The following is a 7,871-nucleotide window of genomic DNA, read 5'->3' as shown; positions in this document are numbered from 1 at the left end:
AAACCCAAAATTCTCGATTGTGCGTCGAGAACGAACCCGACCGTACTACCGGGATCCTAAACAATGCAGCTGCACAAATCCTGAGGCAGCAACGAACACACTGCAGAACATCTAAGGTGCAATGAATTGCAATTAAACGAGAACTGGAATCTTTGAATACACCGAAGAATCTCAACTGGAGTTGGCTGAGTGACGACGTAGTCAGCGTTGCGAGGTCCTCTTCAATACCGTGTAGAGTTCGTTACTCACTGTGCCGTTGCAGAGTAACTTGGTTAATGGCGCCTCTCCTTCACGTGAGCATAAGATGTACAGAATTAACAGAACTATCAATGTGCTTTAATATACCTACTAATCTCTCTCAATTTTTTCTTACAATATACCTGTTAACATTTTATAAATTTTGCTAGAATTTATCTACTTAATATTATCTGTTAGATTAAGGGCCCAAAACGCTGCGCGTACTAGTGGCTTTACAAGAATGTAAACACAATGTTATGTACTCTCACAAACCCAATGTACCTTCTTGTATATAATATATAAATGAATAAATGAATAAATAAAAGGCTCACATTGAGTCTACAGTCTTCTGTAGTAGAGGTAGGAGGTTATCTCGGTGGTTATCTTGAGATGATTTCGGGGCTTAGTGTCCCCGCGGCCCGGTCCTCGACCAGGCCTCCACCCCCAGGAAGCAGCCCGTGCCAGCTGACTAACTCCCAGGTACCTATTTACTGCTAGGTAATAAGGGCATCAGGGTGAAAGAAACTCCCCCCAATGTTTCTCGCCGGCGACCGGGATCGAACCCGGGACCACAGGATCACGCGTCCAGTGTTCTGTCCGCTCAGCCGCCGGCTCCCCGGGAATCAACCCTGTCTACCTTCCGGGGTCTACCTTACCTTAGCGTCTACCTCCCCGGGAGGCAGACGCTAACCTTGACTTCGCAGGTTGATGATGGATGTAGCTGAAGACTGGCGAGGTCTCGGTATACTGGCAATGGGTTGCAATAGGCCCGACGTCAAGGCGGTGAAAGATGGAGGATCTGTCCAACAGAGCAGCACCCCTTCTCTGCCGGAGGCGTGCTGCCCCGGGGGTGGCGCCGCCATGCAGTCACCGTCGGGTATAACCTGGAGGATGGAGATGCTCCCGCCGGCGGCCACTTTAAATGTGTTGTTGAATTAAGGGCAGGTGGGATGGTGCGCTCCGGCCATCGAGCAATTTAAATGTGTGGAGGCTCACGCCATATTATTGCTCGGTTGCTGTACGATCAGAGTGTACATGAAATCTCAAAAATGTCCGTCCAGCCGTTTATAAAGGTTTTATAATCTTAAAATTAAAGAACGAAAAAGTAGACAGACTGGTGATATAAAACTATTCAGATTTTGGACTGGTAATTGACCGTTTCATTTGTAATTATGAGAAAATACGAAAACAATACTATAGTTAGTCATATTAACATAAGAAAATGAGAAAGATAACTCCTTAAAAGAAAATGAAAAAACATTATTTTTGACTAACTATTCTATTTTGAGTTAACTTTTTAATTCGCCTCCATCAATTAATTATTTAAAGAATACACCAACCCTAAATGTACGATAATGTTAGTTTACATGATTTGCGTGATCAATTATGCATACAGAGGCAGAATTAAAACGCCAGGGGTAAATATACAGAGGTGTATTCCACTTCTTGTTGTGAATACACTGAAAGGATACTTTAGCCCTGAACTGTGTTCATGACTAATGCAAACTTTCTGATGTGTCAGCAAGTGCCACGGCCTCAGTGTGGCGAGTGTCCCAGTTTTGGAGCTTGCCTTCTCCCCTGGCGTATGGGGTTCGCGCCCCTGCGTCTTCGGGTTCGTTCGTCTTCCGGCTGTGGCCTCCTCCGGCCCCAAGCCCGGGCGTTCGCGCCCGCCGCGATCCGCTCCGAGGACATTATCAGGTGGGAAGTTTGACTGGGGCGGTACATCTGTCAAATGATAACGCAGGTGTCCTAAGGCCAGCTCAGCGTGGACAGAAACCTCGCGTAGGCCAAAAGAGATTTTGCTTGAAAGGTTTTTGAGTAGTTGAACAAGGCATTTTGAGCTCACTCTTGGAATTCAGATTTCTCTAGTCCTGCCTTGTACCTGTTGCTCGCCGTGTCTGGTGGCGTCTACAAGGGCACGACGGAGGAGACTTGTCTAAGCTCGTCCATTAGTAATTATTCCTGGGTATTTTATTCTAGTTGGGTATTGAACTGCCGTACTGTTTTGGCATTTACGACTTCGGCGGAGAGGCGATTTCATTGGTTTTTAGCGTACCAAATTACAACTAATTTCTAGCAAAGAATAAGAGAAACCTTGGTCGCTGACAGGTCAGTTAGGGATCAGTATACCTCACTGATTCTGGCATTAATTAATACCTAAGACGACCAATTTCAATTACATTTACAGCCCCGTAACATCAGTTACAGCCCTGCTCTTGTGCCATATTCCACTACGGGCTCACCATAGCCCGTGCTACGTTGAAGTTTTTGTTCTGTGTAACTGAATCTAAAATAACAACAACAATAACCATCTTCAGATCTTACGGGCTATTCATACCAGTGCCACTTAATGGGTGCCTTAATTTTCATCAATCAATCAACTACAGATTACGAGCTATTCATGCCCATGCCACCTCTTGGGTGGTTTAATCTTCATCAATCAATTTCAGACTTCACGACCAAATATCACAGCCACTCCAAACAGCTACCACCTACGGGTTCCTCATGCCCGTGCCACCCCTTAAGTGACTTAGGCTTCATTAGTTAATCAATCAACTTGAGATACAACATTCAGAACTCAAAAGGCAGAGCGTATCCTCGCACTCAGCGACCATCTCGCTTCTTCTCTTTCCTCGGTCAGATTCACGAAGCAGTTACGTACGTACTTACGAAAGTTTTCCTTCTTAGCATCTTCGTAGAGGCTACGCCGGTATTCAGGTAGGCATTTAAGTATCAAAATCTTCGTAAGTACACACCGTCGCGCTAAGGTCGCTCTTGACCACTAATAGCTTTACGTAAACTGGATATAACTCAATTTTTCTCTACTCCACAACATGGAGGATCGATTTTATTATAAACAAACATTTTAGCTGGCGAGTCTCATTCAAGAAGGAGTCCTTTGTTTTAGCTATATACACATTCTCTGCTTGAAACTTGTAGTAAATATGTCTTTTATGATATTAGAATTAGTTTTATAATAGCAAGGTATTATACCAGTAGTTATTAAGTAAGTAAACACTGGTGAACATGAAATATGAGAGAAGGGGATGAGCCCGGACTGGTGGGAGCATTTACTATCACCAAATGCCCCTGTTCACCTAGCAATAAGTATAGCTTGGGGTGTACCTTAGCTATACATACCCATTTTTAATTTATTTTGTTTGGTTTTATTTTGAAATTAAATCTGGGTGAGACATAAAAGAAAAATATGCTTCACAAAACGTAGTATACCATACAAATTGAATAGATCGTATACTAATGACCCAAAGTGGATAACAAAGAATTTGAAGAACCTTATAGGTAAAAAGAGAGCTTGGTACAAAAGGATTAAAAATGGGGAGGTCACTTTAGAACAGGAATTCGTACAACTGGTTAGAAATGTTAAAAAAGAGATAAGGAAAGCAAAAAGGAACTATGAAGTTCGCATAGCAGGGCAAGCAAAGACAAATCCTAAAGGTTTTTTTCAGTTATATCGTACTAAGACTAGGGAAAGGATAGGTCCATTAAAAACTGAGACAGGTCAAATAACAGATAGTGATGAAGAGATGAGTAGTATTTTTAATAAATATTTTGTATCTGTATTTACTAAAGAGGAACTTAACAATATGCCTTCAGCCGAACAAGTCTATGTGGGTGGGGACGAGGACAGGTTGACGAGTTTAGCAGTTACCAGGGAGGATGTTCTTAAACAAATAGTAAAACTCAAACCAAACAAATCCCCAGGGCCGGATGAAGTGTTTGCTAGGGTGCTTAAAGAATGCAAAGAGGAGCTTTGTGACCCACTGTCAACCATATTTAATAAATCAATAGAGTCAGGCAGAGTGCCAGAGTTTTGGAAAGTTGCTAATGTGATACCAGTTTTTAAGAAAGGAGATAGATCACTTGCGTCTAACTATCGACCAATTAGCCTAACGTCTATTGTGGGAAAGTTACTCGAATCTATAATAGCAAATAAAATTCGTCTTCATCTTGAAAAACATAAATTAATAATTGAGTCGCAACATGGTTTTATAAATGGCCGTTCATGTTTAACAAATTTGTTATCTTTTTATTCTAGCATTGTTGAGGCAGTTGATAGTGGTAAGGATTGCGATGTTGTATACCTTGACTTTAGCAAAGCTTTTGATACAGTGCCACATGAAAGACTGATTAAAAAAATAGAGTCTCATGGTATTGGGGGTGCTATATTAAGCTGGATTAGGGCATGGCTATACCAAAGGAAACAGAGAGTTAGTATAAATGGAATCAAGTCAGAGTGGGAAAATGTTGTAAGTGGAGTGCCTCAAGGCTCTGTCCTGGGACCTCTGTTGTTTATAATATATATAAATGATTTAGATTCAGGTTTGAGTAGCAACATTTGCAAATTTGCCGATGATACGAAAATCGGTAGGGAAATTAATTCGGAGGAGGACTCACTATCACTTCAAGTTGATCTAGATAGGGTTTTGAAATGGTCGAAGGATTGGCAGATGCAGTTTAATGCTGATAAATGTAAAGTTCTGAGGTTAGGTAATGATGATAGAGTTACAAGATACGAGCTAGATGGTGTTGTGATTGCGAAGTCGGATTGCGAAAGGGATCTGGGAGTTATGATTAGTAAGAATTTAAAACAAAAGGATCAATGCATAAATGTTCGTAATAAGGCAAATCGGACACTTGGATTTATTAATCGCAGCGTTAGTAACAAGACACCTGGTGTGGTTCTCAAGCTATATCTTGCTCTAGTTAGGCCCCATTTAGATTATGCAGTTCAGTTTTGGTCGCCATATTATAGAATGGATATAAATTCACTTGAACGTGTCCAGCGTAGGATGACTAAGTTAATTCCCCAAATTAGAAATCTTTCATATGAAGAAAGATTAACAAAGCTTAAGTTGCATTCACTGGAAAGGCGAAGAGTTAGGGGTGACATGATAGAGGTTTACAAGTGGATGAATGGACATAACCGGGGGGATATTAATAGGGTATTAAAAGTATCAACACAGGGCAGAACACGAAACAATGGATATAAATTGGATAAGTTTAGATTTAGGAAAGACTTGGGTAAATACTGGTTCAGTAACAGGGTTGTTGATTTGTGGAACCAATTGCCGCGTAACATTGTGGAGGTGGGGTCCCTCGATTGTTTCAAGCACGGGTTGGACAAGTATATGAGTGGGATTGGGTGGTTATAGAATAGGAGCTGCCTCGTATGGGCCAATAGGCCTTCTGCAGTTACCTTTGTTCTTATGTTCTTATGTAAATGATGTTAGGTAAGGGTAAGGGTAAAAACTTCATAAACTTTTGTCATTGTTTAGGATATATGAACTATTATGGATTGATAAAAAAGAGAGGGGGGGGGAAAGCAGGAGTCCAAGTTACGAGTCCTCTTCCTGTTACACAATTTGGCTGTGTATAACAATAAGTAAGTAACTATCTTATATATAATTGTAGCAGCTATGTAGGCTATGTAGTGTGTAACAATAAACCTAATTTTTTTTAATAGATAATGCACCTGTGAGTAAAACAAATCCTATCAGCTATAAAAAATATTGATCCAGTTATTTAAATAAAAAATATAATGCAACAAATATTTATGGGTTGTTTAATTAAACTATCATTTCTACTGTACATCCAAAGAAGTGAGCCATACTTCACAATCAGATGATCCAAAAGAAATACAGTATTAATAACATTGTCGTAGTCTTTTCATCTTCTAGTGTGTGTGGTTTGGTCAACATTACATATCAATATGAGATCTTAATGATCCATGGTTAACATTTATGACTTAATGAGGATAATACTGGTAATACTAAATATTAGCCCCCCCCCCACTAGCAACATCTGGCTACAGCACAAGAATATCTTCCAATATTCCTGAGTGTATAAAGTAATTACAGAGCTGATGACGGACCGAAACGTCGTCGTCCCTTTACCTTCTAGTGTGTGGTCTGGTCAACATACTTTAGCCACGTTATTGTGACTCATCGCCTGCGTAATTGCAGAGCTCAAAGTACCTCATACCATTTGGTCTGAAGTCACTGATATCAGGGCAACCACAGATATAGTGTTGGAGAGTATGTCCTCTCAAGTAGGACTGAAAACAGATGTTTTTTTTCACCCAGATGGTTATAAACCCATGGAACCGCCTACCCGCTGAAGCCGTGAATGCCAAAATCCAGCTAGAAAATATCATTAGGATAATTGGCGGAACCTTTAACAAGCCGCCGGCTTTCTGTCCTCGTCGAGCCCACTAGATACTTAGTGGCCCTTGGGTAAATTTAGGTAAATACATACGTAAATAAATACCATCGGTTTTCAAATCTTGGGAGCGACAACGAAAGCCACACAATATCTCTTAGAATTACGTAGGTAAACAAAAAATATGACATTTTTGTTTACTACAATGTCGGTGCTGGCTGTACAAGTTGAAAAACATAGTTTTACTTCAAAATATATTAATTTTATAAGAAAGTTCGACGTAAATAGGTGGCAAGTGAAAACGGATAAGCTCCGATATGCCAACGTCGTGATTGGCTACAGCTGTAAGGTGAAAAATGTTACCTTCTCTCTGATTGGCCAAACGAAAAGTCCTAGTAACATCTAGCGAGACTTTAGTGAAGTTGCTAACATCTTCCTGAGATATCATTCTGAATTGGACGTAGGAACGTTCTTAAGCAATACTTAAGAACCTTCGTAGCACACTTACGAAGAAATACATGGAGATTCGTGAATCTAGTTCTTGGGCAGCTTCTCGCCGATGACGGCCCCCGCCTTCCACTCAACACTCTCCTCACTCTATATCACAAATAACTTTACTGTAAACCTAACCTAATACATGTTAACTGTAGCGGTGTGTATTTGTTCTCTGTGTATGTAAACCGGACATTCTGTACACCCGGGTTTATTCCCGTATGCGTGAAAAACATCCGTTCAATGTTTTACACTGTGGCCTGTTGAGCTTGACGCTATTGCCTCTTGCGTGTTACTTTTATAAGTTTTAAACAAGTTGTCAGGATAGATATCCTTAAATTTGTCCGTATTTTAAAGGTGTGTATGAGAGGAGCCGGGCCATGTCTGGTGATAAGGGTTAGCCCAGTCGCCCTTATCCGTTCCTCCGTGAAAGAGTTGACAGTTCTCGGATGATTTTTGTCGGTTTTCGTAAAACGTTTTACAAGTCAGTTGTATCCTTTTGAAGAATAAATTTCCGTGTTTGGATCTAGTCCAGAACCTAGATTCACGAAGCCCCATGTATTTCTTTGTCAGTATGTGTGCTAGGAGGGTTCCTAAGTACCGGCTAAGAACGCGCCAAAGGGCGATTCAGAAAAGTAAACTTACAAAGATTTTTAAGTAGTTCACTTAGGTCTCGCTAGTAGTCACTAGGCTTCTAGTTTGGCCAATCAGAGAGAAGGTAACATTTTTCATCTTACAGCTGTAGCCAATCACGACACTGGCATATCGGAGCTTATCCGTGACCACTTACTACTTATTTACGTCGAATTTTCTTATAAAATTAGTACATTCCGAAGTAAAACTATGTTTTTCAACTAATACAGTCAGCACCGATATTGTAGTATACAAATATGTTATAGTGTATAACGAGGAAACAACAAAGAGATAGTGTATGCAAACGAGGAGTCACAATAACGTGGCTG

The sequence above is a fragment of the Procambarus clarkii genome, chromosome 23 (genome assembly GCF_040958095.1).
Source record: "Procambarus clarkii isolate CNS0578487 chromosome 23, FALCON_Pclarkii_2.0, whole genome shotgun sequence".
Classification (NCBI taxonomy): Eukaryota; Metazoa; Arthropoda; class Malacostraca; order Decapoda; family Cambaridae; genus Procambarus; species Procambarus clarkii.
Note: the sequence above shows the minus strand (reverse complement) of the source record.